The sequence below is a fragment of the Bombina bombina genome, chromosome 5 (assembly GCF_027579735.1).
Source record: "Bombina bombina isolate aBomBom1 chromosome 5, aBomBom1.pri, whole genome shotgun sequence".
Taxonomy (NCBI): domain Eukaryota; kingdom Metazoa; phylum Chordata; class Amphibia; order Anura; family Bombinatoridae; genus Bombina; species Bombina bombina.
In genome coordinates, this window is record NC_069503.1 from 452,825,164 (window position 1) to 452,840,663 (window position 15,500).

Here is a 15,500-nt window from a genome sequence, read left to right on the forward strand (position 1 = left end):
AAAGTTGCCTGTAAAAAAAAAATAAACTCTAAGCTAGATACAATGTAACTATTAGTTATATTGTAGCTAGCTTAGAGTTTATTTTATAGGTAAGTATTTAATTTTAAATAGGAATAATTTAGTTAATTGTAGTAATTTTATTTAGATTTATTTAATTTATATTTAAGTTAGGGGGTGTTAGGGTTATGGTTAGACTTAGGTTTAGGGGTTAATAACTTTAGTATAGACGTTGGGGTGGCAGATTAGGGGTTAATAAATGTAGGTAGGCGATGTTAGGGCCGGCAGATTAGGGGTTAATAATATTTAAATAGTGTTTGCGATGCGGGAGTGCGGTGGTTTAGGGGTTAATATATTTATTATAGTGGCGGCGATGTCCGGTTTGGCAGATTAGGGGTTAAAATATTTATTTTAGTGTTTGCGATGTGGGAGGGCCTCGGTTTAGGGGTTAATAGGTAGTTTATGTGTGTTAGTGTACTTTTTAGCACTTTAGTTAAGAGTTTTATGCTACGGCGTTGTAATGTAAAACTCTTAACTACTGACTTTAAAATGCGGTACCAGTCTTGACAGGAGAGGGTTTACCGCTCACTTTTGGTCAGACTCGTAATTCCGGCGCTATGCAAGTCCCATTGAAAATATAGGATACGCAATTGATGTAAGTGGATTTGCGGTATTTCCGAGTCTGGCGAAAAAAGTGAGCAGTACACCTGTACCTGCAAGACTCGTAATACCAGTGGGCGTTAAAAAGCAGCGTTGGGACCGGCCAGCGCTGCTTTTTAAGCCTAACGCAAGACTCATAATCTAGGTGAAAGTTTGTAAAGAATAACGAGGAGTCCTAGAACTGATGATATGGCCTCAACAGAGCCAGTCTTTTTAGTTCCTAAGGTATTACATTAATCCCTTCACTCACTTTTTTAAATTGTTATACAACCTTTAATGTATTGGCAAAATATTTATTTATTTATTTTCATTTATTTTATTTTAAATTCCCCAGCCATGTGTCATTTATTTTAGATTTTCAACTTCCTGAACATCTGTTTTTGGGAGGTTTTCATGTCATTATTTGAAAAACACCTGTTCAATTTAATGGCTGTTCAGTGTCTTTTTTTATTTATTTAACAAGCCTTATATAAAGGTACATTACTGCAAATTGTAATACAAAAAAATATATAATTTTTTTCTCTCAACATTTGCTTTGCAAAACATGTTTATACCTTATTATTATTATTATTATAACAAGTATGTTATTTTCACAATTAAAATGGTTTTGGAACCGGTTAAATAACATAGCTATATTTTTAACTCCCAAAAGCATAATTTACAAATACAAAAAATATATTGTAAAAAATAAAATCTTTCAAAATAAATTATTATCTTTAAAAATAATAACAATAATATTTATTATATATGCCACTGAGAAAGCATCAATGCTTACTGCAGCTGTATAGCAACAGATTTTTTTTGGAATGTTATTATACGTCTCCTGTAAAAATTATTACAGAGGCTGATCAAATTGTTGGAGTATAAATGAAAAAGTAAAAGGAATTTTATCTATTTTGTTACAGTCTTCATTTAGGAATACAAAAGGACTTGTGACATAATTGCAGAAGAATTGCCAATTTTTCATAGAGATACAATATTTAAAAATGTAAGCGATAATACATTAGGCAATTTGATTTTGACTTTTTTTTTTTATTCATACTGGATGTCACAAGAAAAAACTTTTTCACATTTTTATATAGGTGCTGTAAGACATGTGAATGTATTTCAATGGGTGACATGTTTATTTCAAACACCAAAGGAAACATATACACTATTAAGTATTACAAGAAAAACTATTGCAACAAAACTAAGATATGTACAATATCACTAAGACATTTTGCTTGGATTATCATTTTGTTTCAAAACTATTAGGTATAGATTATTATCATTATAGATCATTAAAAAGTGTGAGGGTAGATAAAAAAAACAGGTTTTCTATCTATCATTAAATTCCCCCTTGGGGGATATATAGGCCTCTAGTTATCAAGCCGTCTACTTACCTGCCTTCGCCGGCCCCAATACGCCCGCCTAAGCTCGCCTCATATCGCCGCCGCGGACCTGAATACGCTCGCCAAAGTTATTAAAAAAGCTGTCAAAAAGCCACGCACCAAGTAAGGGGCGATGAGCAGCGGACTGTGATAATTATCACTCATCCGATCTTGCTGCTCTTCGGCTTTTTCCCAGCTTTATTGATAAGCTGTCACTAAGCACCCACACTAAATTGCACTGTTCTACCCCCTATACCGGCGCCCCCGGAGCCCCCCACAACTAAATAAAGTTATTAACCCCTAAACCGCTGCTCCTAGACCCCGCTGCAACTATAATAAATGTATTAACCCCTAAACCGCCGCTCCCGGACCCCGCCGCCACCTACATAATACCTATTAACCCCTATCCTGCCCCCCCATACCGCTGCCACCTATAATAAATTTATTAATCCCTATCCTGCGGATCCCGGATCACGCCGCAACTAAATAAATTGTTTAACCTCTAATCCGCCGCTCCCGGACCCCGCCGCCACCTATATTAAACTTATTAACCCCTATCCCTTAATCTGCCCCCCCTACACCATCGCCACCTATAATAAATTTATTAACCCCTATCCTGCAACCCCTACACCGCCGCAACCTATAATAAAATTATTAACCCCTAAACCTAAGTCTAACACTAACCCTAACATCCCCCTATCTTAAATATTAATTAAATAAATCTAAATAAATATAACTCTTATTAAATTAATTATTCCTATTTAAAACTAAATACTTACCTATAAAATAAACCCTAATATAGCTACAATATTACTAATAATTATATTGTAGCATTTATTTTTATTTTACAGACAAATTTAAATTTATTTTAACTAGGTACAATAGCTATTAAATAGTTATTAACTATTTAATAGCTACCTAGATAAAATAAAGTCAAATTTACCTGTAAAATAAAAACTAACCTAAGTTTCAATTACACCTAACACTACACTATCATTAAATAAATTATTTCTATTTAAAACCAAATACTTACCTGTAAAATAAATCCTAAAATAGCTACAATGTAATTTATAATTACATTGTAGCTATCTTAGGATTTATATTTATTTTACAGGTAACTTTGTATTTATTTTAACTAGGTACAATAGCTATTAAATAGTTATTAACTATTTAATAACGACCTAGCTAAAAGAAATACAAAATTACCTGTAAAATAAATCGAAACCTAAGTTACAATTAAATCTAACACTACACTATCATTAAATTAATTAAATTAATTAACTACAAGTAGCTACAATTAAATACAATTAAATAAACTAACTAAAGTACAAAAAATAAAAAAAAACTAAGTTTAAAAAAATAAAAAAATATTACAAGATTTTTAAGCTAATTACACCTAATCTAAGCCCCCTTATAAAATAACAAAGCCCCCCAAAATAAAAAAAATGCCCTACCCTATTCTACATTACAAAAGTTAACAGCTCTATTACCAGCCCTTAAAAGGGCCTTTTGCGGGGCATGCCCCAAAGTAATAAGCTCTTTTGCATGTTAAAAAAAATACAACCCCCCAACATTAAAACCCACCACCCACATACCCCTACTCTAACCCACCCAAACCCCCCTTAAAAAAAACTAACACTAACCCCCTGAAGATATCCCTACCTTGAGTCATCTTCAGTCAGCCGACCACTGATGGAACAGAAGAGGACATCCTCAGCGGCCGAAGTCATCATCCAAGGGGCGCTGAAGAGGTCTTCCATCCAATAGAAGTCTTCATCCATGCGGCGTCTTCTATCTTCATCCATCCGGAGCGGAGCCTTCTTCAAACGAGCCAACGCGGAGCCATCCTCTTCCATCGATGCCTACCCGATGAATGGATATTCCTTTAAGTGACGTCATCCAAGATGGCATCCCTCGAATTCCGATTGGCTGATAGGATTCTATCAGCCAATCGGAATTAAGGTAGGAAAAATCTGATTGGCTGATGCAATCAGCCAATCAGATTGAGCTCGCATTCTATTGGCTGATCGGAACAGCCAATAGAATGCAAGCTCAATCTGATTGGCTGATTGGATCAGCCAATCAGATTGAACTTCAATCTGATTGGCTGACTGCATCAGCCAATCAGATTTTTCCTACCTTAATTCCGATTGGCTGATAGAATCCTATCAGCCAATCGGAATTCGAGGGACGCCATCTTAGATGACGTCACTTAAAGGAATATCCATTCGTCGGGTAGGCGTCGTTGGAAGAGGATGGCTCCACGTCAGATCGTTTGAAGAAGGCTCCGCTCCACTCCGGATGGATGAAGATAGAAGACACCACATGGATGAAGACTTCTATTGGATGGAAGACCTCTTCAGCGCCCCTTGGATGATGACTTCGGCCGCTGCGGATGTCCTCTTCTGTTCCATCGGTGGTCGGCTGGCTGAAGACGACTTAAGGTAGGGAGATCTTCAGGGGGTTAGTGTTAGGTTTTTTTAAGAGGGGGTTGGGTGGGTTAGAGTAGGGGTATGTGGGTTTTAATGTTGGGGGGGTTGTATTTTTTTTAACATGCAAAAGAGCTGATTACTTTGGGGCATGCCCCGCAAAAGGCCTTTTTAAGGGCTGGTAATAGATCTGTTAACTTTTGTAATGTTATTTTTTGTACTTTAGTTAGTTTATTTAATTGTATTTAATTGTAGGTATTTGTAGTTAATTAATTTAATGATAGTGTAGTATTAGTTTTAATTGTAACTTAGGTTAGGATTTATTTTACAGGTAATTTTGTATTTCTTTTAGCTAGGTTGTTATTAAATAGTTAATAACTATTGTACCTAGTTAAAATAAATACAAAGTTACCTGTAAAATAAATATAAATCCTAGATAGCTACAATGTAATTATTAATTACATTGTAGCTATCTTAGGGTTTATTTTACAGGTAAGTATTTAGTTTTAAATAGGAATAATTTATTTAATTATAATGTAGTGTTAGGTGTAATTGAAACTTTGGTTAGTTTTTATTTTACAGGTAAATTTGACTTTATTTTATCTAGGTAGCTATTAAATAGTTATTGTACCTAGTTAAAATAAATTTAAATTTGCCTGTAAAATAAAAATAAATCCTAAAATAGCTACAATATAATTATTAGTAATATTGTAGCTATATATTTTATAGGTAAGTATTTAGTTTTAAATAGGAATAATTAATTTAATAAGAGTAATATTTATTTAGATTTATTTAATTAATATTTAAGATAGGGGATGTTAGGGTTAGTGTTAGATTAGATTTATGGGTTAATAATTTTATTATAGGTTGCGGCGGTGTAGGGGGGGCAGATTAGGGGTTAATAAGTTTAATATAGGTGGCGGTGGGGTCCAGGAGTGGCGGTTTAGGGGCTAAACAATTTATTTAGTTGTGGTGAGGTCCGGGATCCGCAGGATAGGGGTTAATAAATTTATTATAGGTGGCGGCGATATAGGGGGGCAGGATAGGGGTTAATAAATTTATTATAGGTGGCGGCGGTATAGGGGGGGCAGGATAGGGGTTAATAAATTTATTATAGGTGGCGGCGGTATAGGAGGGGCAGGATAGGGGCTAATAAATTTATTATAGGTGGCGGCGGTATAGGGGGGGCAGGATAGGGGTTAATACGTATTATGTAGGTGGCGGTGGGGTCCGGGAGCGGCGGTTTAGGGGTTAACATATTTATTATAGTTGCGGCGGCGTCCGGGAGTGGCGGTTTAGGGGTTAGCATGTTTAATATAGGTTGCGGCGGTGTAGGGGGGCAGATTAGGGGTGTTTAGACTCGGGTACATGTTAGGGTATTAGGTGTACACACTCCCCATAGGAATCAATGGGATGTCGGGCAGCAGCGAACATGAACTTTCGCTATGGTCAGACTCCCATTGATTCCTATGGGATCCGCCAACTCCAGGGCGGCAGATTGAAAATTATTATTATTATTATTGGTTATTTGTAGAGCGCCAACAGATTCCGCAGTGCTATAAACAAAGCGGGAGTACAAAACAAAACAATTATAGGGTAGAGGGCCCTGCCAAGAGTTGCACTGTTGTAGTCAGCTCTTAAGAAGGTGATCTACAAACAGCTGGACTTTTAGGCTTATATGCTAAGGGGGTTCAGGGGATTGCAGTGGAGGAGAGGAACTGGTATTAGGAAAGGTTAGCGTAGGTTGTATGCGTCCCTGAACAGTAGAGTCTTTAGGGAGCACTTGAAGCTTTTAAAACTAGAAGAGAGTCTTGTGGAGCGAGGCAGAGAGTTTCACAAGATGGGAGCCAGTCTGGAGAAGTCCTGTAAACTGGAGTGTGATGAGGTGACAAGAGAGGAGGAGAGTAGGAGGTCATGAGCAGAGCGAAAGGGACGGGAGGGAGAGTATCTGGAGACTAGGTCTGAGATGTAGGGGGGAGCAGTGCAGTTGAGGGCTTTGTATGTAAGAGTGAGAGTTTTGTGTTTGATCCTAGAGGCAAGAGGAAGCCAGTGAAGGGATTGGCAGAGAGGCGCAGCAGATGAAGAGCGACGTGTAAGGAAGATGAGTCTGGCAGAGGCATTCATTATGGATTGTAAAGGAGCTAGGCGGCAGGTGGGGGGACCAGAGAGGACAGAGTTGCAGTAATCAAGGCGGGAAAGAATGAGAGAGTGGATTAAAATCTTAGTTGTGTCTTGTGTAAGGAAGTGTCTAATTTTAGAGATATTTTTAAGGTTGAAGCGGCAGGCTGTAGCCAAGGACTGAATGTGAGGAGTGAAGGAAAGATCTGAGTCAAATGTGACCCCAAGACATCGGGCATGCGGGGTAGGGGTAATTATGTAGTTGTCGACAGTTATAGAGATATTGGGGCTGGAGATTTTGGAAGAAGGGGGGAAAATGAGGAGCTCAGTTTTGGAGAGATTTAGCTTGAGGTAGTGAGAGGACATCCAGGAAGAGATGTGAGAAAGAGTGTTAGTGACACGGGTTAGCAAGGAAGGAGATAGGTCTGGTGCAGAGAAGTAGATTTGGGTGTCATCGGCATACAAATGATATTGGAAACCGTGGGACTTAATTAGGGAACCTAGTGATGACATATAGATTGAGAAGAGAAGTGGACCGAGGACAGAGCCTTGCGGTACTCTGACAGAAAGTGGTGACGGGGCAGAGGAGGCCCCAGAGAAGGCTACACTGAAGGTACGGTTTGACAGGTAGGAAGAGAGCCACGAAAGGGCTGTGTCACAGATGCCGAAGGAATGTAGGGTTTGGAGCAAAAGAGGGTGGTCGACAGTGTCAAAGGCTGCGGACAGATCAAGGAGGATAAGCAGAGAGAAGTGGCCTTTTGATTTAGCTGTAAGTAGGTCGTTGGTGACCTTAACAATAGCTGTCTCTGTGGAGTGATAGGGACAAAATCCAGATTGCAGCGGGTCAAGAAGGGAGTTTAACGTAAGGAAATGGGATAGGCGTGCATATACTAGTTTTTCAAGAAGCTTTGAAGCAAGAGGGAGGAGGGAAATATGGCGGTAGTTGGATGGGGAGGTAGGATCAAAGGAAGGTTTTTTGAGGATAGGTGTGACCAGTGCATGTTTCATCGATGAGGGAAATGTCCCAGTGCTGAGGGAGAGGTTGAAAATGTGTGTTAGTATAGGGGTAAGGGTAGCAGAGAGGGAGGGGAGCAGCTGTGAGGGGATAGGGTCAAGGGGACAGGTAGTGAGGTGAGAGCGCAGCATAAGTGCCAAAACTTCTTCCTCAGTAACAGGGGAGAATGAACTAAGTTTCAGGTTATGAGGGTTGTGGTTGAGTGAGAGCATTTGAGGGGGGGGGAGAGAATGGAATTATGTTGAGAGCTGATTTCATGTCTGATGGAGTCAATTTTGTTAATGAAGTGACTGGCAAAGTCTTGAGCTGACAGAGAAGTTGTATTAGGAAGTGGGGAGGGCGGAGGAGAGTATTGAAAGTGGAGAACAGACGTTTTGGGTTTGAAGAAAGATTAGAGATAAGAGTAGAGAAGTAATGTTGCTTGTGGAGATTAAGGGCAGAGTAGTAGGAGTTCCAGATGAATTTGTAATGAAGAAAATCAGCTGAACTCAAGTGATTTTCTCCAATGCCGTTCAGCAGTATGGGAACATCTGCGTAGGTACTGTGTCAGAGGAGAATGCCAGGGCTGGGGATGAGTGTGTGATTTCCGAGCAGTGGTAAGAGGGGCGAGATTGTCAAGGACGGATATAAGGGTGGAATTATAGTGGCAGATAGATTGTTCAGGGCAGGAAAAGGATGAGAAGGATGAGAGGAGTGGTTTAAGGGAATTAGCAAGTTGTTGCTGATCTAAAGACCTAATGCTTCTGTGAAGTTTGGTGTGAGGAGTAGAAGGTGGGAGAGTTGTAGGAAGGGATGATATGTTGCAGGTAAGGAGATGGTGGTCAGAAAGAGGAAAAGGGGAGTTTGAGAAGTTTGAGAGAGTGCATCGATAGCTAAAGATCAGGTCAAGAGAGTGACCATATTTGTGAGTGGCAGAATCAGTTCATTGTGACAGACCGAAAGAGGAAGTGAGTTGCAGAAGTTGTTTAGCAGATGAGGCAGTGGGATTTTTAAGGGGGAAGTTGAAGTCGCCAAGAATGAGGGCAGGGGTGTCTGAGGAAAGGAAATAGGGTATCCAGGCAGCCAAGTGGTCTAGAAATTGAGTTGAGGAGCCAGGGGGTCGGTATATGACTGCAACATGTACAGAGAGAGGGGAGAATAAGCAAATCATGTGAGTTTCGAATGAGGGAAAAGTAAGGGAAGAGATAGGATGTATTTGTTGAAAGGTGCAACGAGAGGAAAGTAAAATACCTACATCACCTCCTTGTTTATTACCAGACCTAGGAGTGTGGCTGAAGTGGAGACCCCCATGTGACAGAGCAGCAGTGGATGCTGTGTCTAGGGGAGAGAGCCAGGTTTCTGTTAGGGCCAGAAGGTTGAGGGAGCGGGAGATGAAGAGTTCATGTATAGATTGAAGTGAGCTTGTTGCAAACAGAGCGAGAGTTCCAGAGTGCACATGTGAAAGGGGTAGTGGCTTTAGATGCAAGAGGAATGTGAGTAGAGTTTTGTTTTCTGAGTCTATGGGATGGTACACAGGGATGTGCACAGTTTGTCAGTGGTTGGGGACCAGGATTAGGGGAGATGTCACCAGCAGTAAGTAGAAGCAAGAGGGAGAGTGACATGAGATGAGATACAGATTTGCAGTAGTGAGACTGCTTTTGAGATGAGTTGCAGGGGAGAGAGAGAGTGTTTAGGAATAGGTAAAGTTCATGAGTACAAAAGTAAGGTGAGTTTAAGAGAGATGGGCTAATAAACAGTGCAGGTGGAGAGGGAGAATGAGTAATTGAATAGTGTAGTTTGTTAGAGACAAAGGGTAGCAAAATGGAATATGAATATATTGAGCATTTTTACAGAATTGGGAACCAGTTAAAAACATAAGACACTGAATTACTGTAACAATTGCATAAGGGAACAAAAAGGTATATGAAACATAATATTACAAAAGTACTGTGTATTCTATAGGGTTAAGGGAATGGAAGGATGTGCTGATCAGTGTTTGCAAACCAGGTACGCTGGGCCAGAAAAGTGCTGAGCGTACCTGCTAGTTTTTTGATAACTCCCAAAAGTCGTCAGATTGTGCCGAACTTGCGTTCGGAACATCTGGAGTGACGTAAGAATTGATCTGTGTCTGACTGAGTCCGGCAGATCGAAGCTTACGTCACTATATTCTACTTTTGCCGGTGTGTAGGGCTTGATAACTTAGGCGAATCAGCCTCGCCACAAATATGCTGCGGAATTCCAGCATATTTGAGGTTGATGGCTTGATAACTAGAGGCCATAGAATCTTAATAATTGGATACTTATATAGCGCACAATCTTATGTGAACATTTTTGTTTAAAAATTTGTATTTATTCATTATGCATATTTCCAAATTAATTCATATCACATCACTATATTTTTAGACTGAAAGTGTTTATGTGTTGCCTTTTAAATGTTTATCTTCTATTCTGCTAATTCTTTCTAAGATATATGATTATAATAAAAGTAATCTTGTCATATACCTTTTACTTTTAGGTATTTACACTTGATGATTGAGTTACTGCACAACAGTTATCAATTGCGCATGAGCACAAAATTAGTTTGAGCAGGGAGACTTGGCCACTGGTTTTAAAATTATATTTTAATATATTTTTGCCTTTTTTGAGATACATGAGGAGACTATAGGAGTGTGTATGTTATGGTTTGATTGAGGATTCTACTGATGCCTTGGTAGAGACATTGCCTTTAGGGTATGTTTGACCCTGGCTGCTGCTTTACTATGGTTGTGCTGAAGAGACCCTGGGAAATCAAGTAAATGTGACTATGAGTGCTCTGATGCATTGTATTGATCATATTGATCCACAATGCTTTAATTTGGAATTGATGTCTAGAGGCTTTGTCAATGACATAAAAACTTATATAATCAATGACATAACACATCATCATAACCAATTGCATCAATGTCATAACTTACAGCAGACAAAAACATAATTTAAAAAATGATGGCCTAAATTACAAGTGGAACTCAAAAATATTAGCATTAATCTGTGCTAACACTGCTCAGGCTAAATTAATAGCGCTTTTAATTTTGCACTATTATTACAAGTTTAAAATAGTAATATATTAGCAATCAAGCGAAACTCTTCAGTGCACATCTGGATGCAGAAACTGCAGGTGCCCTAAATCTCTTACATAATAGACTTCAATAGGAATATAAAATAATATGTCTGAAGTTACTAGTTTTAGGATTTAAAGGGGTGCACATCAATATTAGAAATACAACCAACAATGTTAATCTAATATAGAGTCTCTCCCACCACAAGTAAGTCTCTAGCTTGTCCAATTCACCAATATACAAGCTTGGAACTCCAGCTGCTCTTCTTATTTAGTAACCATATCAATCTGTAACAAAAGAACACAAACGATGGTGCCTTCTAGTGCAGCTTAGTTTAATCAGATATTAAATTCTTATAGAGAAATCCATGGTACTCATGAAGGGTGCAGCACTAATAATGTGCGTGATCTCACCTGCTGGGATATCTCAGTGTCCCAGCTCACTAATACCAGGTGTGGAGTTGATTACCCCCTGCTCATCTGAATGTGGAAGATCATTGATATCATCTGTCAACAGAGGTGGGAGGTTACTTATAGAATGGTCTAGTGTTTTTTTTTGTTTTTTAAAAAGAGCTACTGTAAATCACTTTATGGCAATGCCCTATAAAACGCCCTTATATGGATTATTTAATATTTTTTTACACTATCAATAAAAATTTTAAATAATTATTATTAAAACAATGTAATTTGTATTATTAAATATATATATATATATATATATATATATATATATATATATATATATATATAAGAAACAAAAAAGATAAAAAGTGGTGCTTCACAACTGATCAAATGCTAAGAACAAAAGTGCTAGCAGTCCCAAAGAATAATATGAACTATAGTTATAGAAGCATAGGAGTGAATATATTTATGTATCCAATCAAAGAAGGACCAAGGCTGCACACTGTTTAAATTGCTTTATTACTAAAAAGTTACACAGAGATCCACATAGGGTTCAGGACGTCTATGCTCCACCCAAATCCCAAAAAAACACACAATACAAAAAATTAATTAAAAAAGCATGGAGAGGCTAAACTACACAACCCCTGAAACAAGATACCGCAGTATGCTCATCCTAAGCTAATACTAAAGCCAATATAGGCTAGACCAGAGCTTTCCAAACTTTTCATGTTGGTGACACACTTTTTAGACCTACATAATTTTGTGACACAGTAATTTAGTTGTACTAGCAAAAAGGAGGTTAAACTAACTTGTTTTAAGAGATATGGACACATACATAAATTATATAATAATGAAATGTATTTGCAAGTAACAGTATGTAAGTATGTGCAAGAATTAAAAAAAAGTTTAATAACACCAATAGCTACTTACTATTTAATGGGATGTATGAGGTTGATGGGATGAACACAATTTCTGAATATTTGGTGGAATATTAGATAAAGACACTCGCATTTCATCCTCAAGCATTTTTAAGCTTCCATTTCTATCCATATATCAAGAGCAGGAGCAGCAATGCACTACTGGGAGCTAGTTGCAAAAAACCCCCACTGACTTCAGCTCAGCGTTTAAGCTGCTGCCCTCAGAGCTTGGTGAGTCCGATTGACTACTGCCCGCGCTGCAAACACACTGCTGTCCCACTCACTGACTACACATGCAGTCACGAGCCAATTAAGGAGAATACACGTGCAGTCAGGAGCCAATGTGCCGCCAATGGGAATAGTTTCAGTTCCCACTGAGCTGTGCCAATAGGTTAAGATGATCTGTGTGTCCCTAGGTATCAATCACATGTCAATCATGTGATATGCGTAGCAGGCAGGCGGAAAGTCAGAAACCAAAAAAAAATTAAAAAAAAATTTGTGCTGAAGCAGGGACACACCTACACACTGCTGCCGACACACTAGTGTGTCCCGACACACAGTTTGGAAAGCACTGGGCTAGACTATATAAGCCAGAGAGCACAATATGCAAAAAAGTCAACGATACAATGTGTAAATGTCGCTGCTTATTTTTCATCTGTAATGTGACTGGGGTAAAAGTTCTCTTTGTACTCCGCTCAGCAAATATTATATACAATGTATCAGATGGCTGAAACAAATCAGATAGTAACAGATACACAGGTTTTGAATTGCCCGGCACACAAGTGTTAAGAACACGCACAGGCAAAGATCATCAAAGTCAACAATTAAATGTGTAAATGTTGCTGCTTATTATCCATCTATAATGTAACTTCGGTGAAAGTTTTCTTTGTAATCCACTCAGCAATAAATATGTACAAAGTATCAGATAGTTGAAATAAATCCAGTAACAGATATGCCGGATACTTGATCCATTGTATATACGGACGATAAGCAAGACTTATACCCTTCCTAACCTCACCTCTTATCCATCTGCGCTTATTCACCACTTAGAAGTGCTGCAGCTCTATTGAACATACCAAGATCCGTGATGTTCGTTGTGGATGGTGGGTTGGCGTCTTCACTTGCTTTACCGTTAGGAAGATCCTTGGATTGTTTCAGCGGTTGGTTTGAATTTCCTGCTCGTGGCCGTTACGTCACCAGTGACTGTTCATGATGTGTTTCGCCCCTCCCACTGAAGATTAAACAACGGGGCTTCATCAGATGTGCTTGATAGAGGCTAATCCTTACTTTTATTCTGTTTTCCATTTGCAGGTACGCCTCTAATCACTGGAATATTTCCCAAGGAGCCAATCAAACTGCTTTAAAGATATATATACACCCAGTGCATAGTGTGCTACTCATGGGACTGGTTGTAAAAATACCAGTAATCTAACAACTTATTAGTGTTACTATCATTTCTATATATATGAAATATTTATTTACAAAATTGCAAACATCCTTTAACTTTAATAAGAAGTGTTGACGTTTACTTAATTCTACCTTTATTATTACATAAATTTACATCTCAAGGTGGGATTTTATTAGACACTAGATAATCCAAGGAAGTAGAGTATTTACAATTATTCCTCATTTTTACACTATCCATAGTAACTTTAGAACAATACATATGTAGATTTTTACCTTCTTTATAATTATGTCAAGATGTACTGTCTTCATACATTTCTCACTTATATACTTACTGCTAATGCTTGCTGATTATTCAGAGAGGGAAGTTCTAATCGCCTACATGCTGACCTAATAATTATCCTGCTGACTCATTACAAATTAACATTCACACTCCCAATGCTAAACTGAACCTGCAGAAAAAAAGGTTCTAATTAGACACCATTATTGCAAAATAAGAAATTATTAAATCTTATTTTACATTAATAGTTTTTAATACATATGCAATATCAATTCTGAGTTAACATAATTATTGTTAGTGATTTATAAAATGCAGGAATACTCTATCTTCTCATTCAAACCATTGGGACTTAGTGTATTTAATCTATGAATCCATCTTGATTCATGTTGTAGGATGATCTTATCCAAGTTAACATTGTCTATTCTCTTTTAACTGTTCAATGACCATCATCTGTAATTTACTATGATCTGAGTTGTGGAATATCTTGAAATGTCTCGCCACTGGACTATCTTTATCATTATTTTTGATATCGTCCCTATGCTCATGTACCCTTGTCTTGAGCTCTCTTGTGGTCTTACCCACATAGAATCTGGGACATGGACAATTCAGTAGATAAATTACATTTTTTGACGTGCAAGAAATTCTATCTCTAACATAATGCACTTGTTTTCTAGTTGGTGTGCAGAAGTTAGTCAACCTCTTTATGTACATGCAGTAAACACAGTGACCACAAGGTCAGAACCAACTTGATTACGTGCTGATGTCAGCCAGATTGTGCTTGGTTCTCTTTTGTACTCACTGTACTCTCTTATATTTGGTGCTCTTTTTGCTTTCAATAAGGGGTATTCTGAAACACAGCTGGTCAAGGATGCGTCATTTGCCAGGATGTGCCAATGAGTGTTTAAAATACTCCGTAATATATATTATGAATTATATTTTGTCACCAATCTGGCATGATTCTCATCATACTGTGCCTTGCCCTGGCTGTATAACAGGTCATCCCTTGCTGTATAGCGAGCTCTAACCCAAGCTTTCTTAACCTGTTTTTTTGAATAGCCTCTGGAGATAAATCTCTCAGCCATTTCCTTTGCTTGTTTCTCAAAGGCTGCTCGAGATGAACAACATCTCTTGAGTCTTAGAAATTGTCCCACTGGAACACCATTTTCTGGGATTTTGGGTGATGGCTTTGAGCATGTAGCAAGCTATTTGTTGCTGTCTTTTTACGATGAACATTAGTATGAATTTCATTCCCCACTTTAAATATATTCAGATCTAAAAATGTGGCCTCATTTTTACTTACATTAAATGTAAGAAACAAGTGTAAATCGTTCTTATTGAGGATATTCACAAATTCAATAACCGATTGCTCATCCCCTTTCCACAGCACGAATATATCGTCCACAAACCTCAGCCATAAAATTACATGCTTCTCTATCCATACTGCTAGTTCATTAAACCTTATTTTCCCGAAATCCTAAATGCAGGCATGCATAAGTGGGTGCACATGTCGCACCCATAGCTGTGCCCCTCAGTTGTCTGTACAGTTTTCCATCAAAACAGAATATGTTATTCTTAAGAATGAAATTTAGAAATTCAAGTACCAGGATGTTATTCTCCTCATATTCCTTTCCTCTTAATTCCAAGAAATATTTTGCTGCACTCAAACCTGCTGTATGAGGAATAGAGGGATTCAACAGCCATGGTTACTAATAAAATATCTCTGCTAGATTTAGAGTTCTGCGGCCAAAGGGGTGCGTTAGCTACGCATGCTTTTTTCCCCCCGCACCTTTTAAATACCGCTGGTATTTAGAGTTCACAGAAGGGCTGCGTTAGGC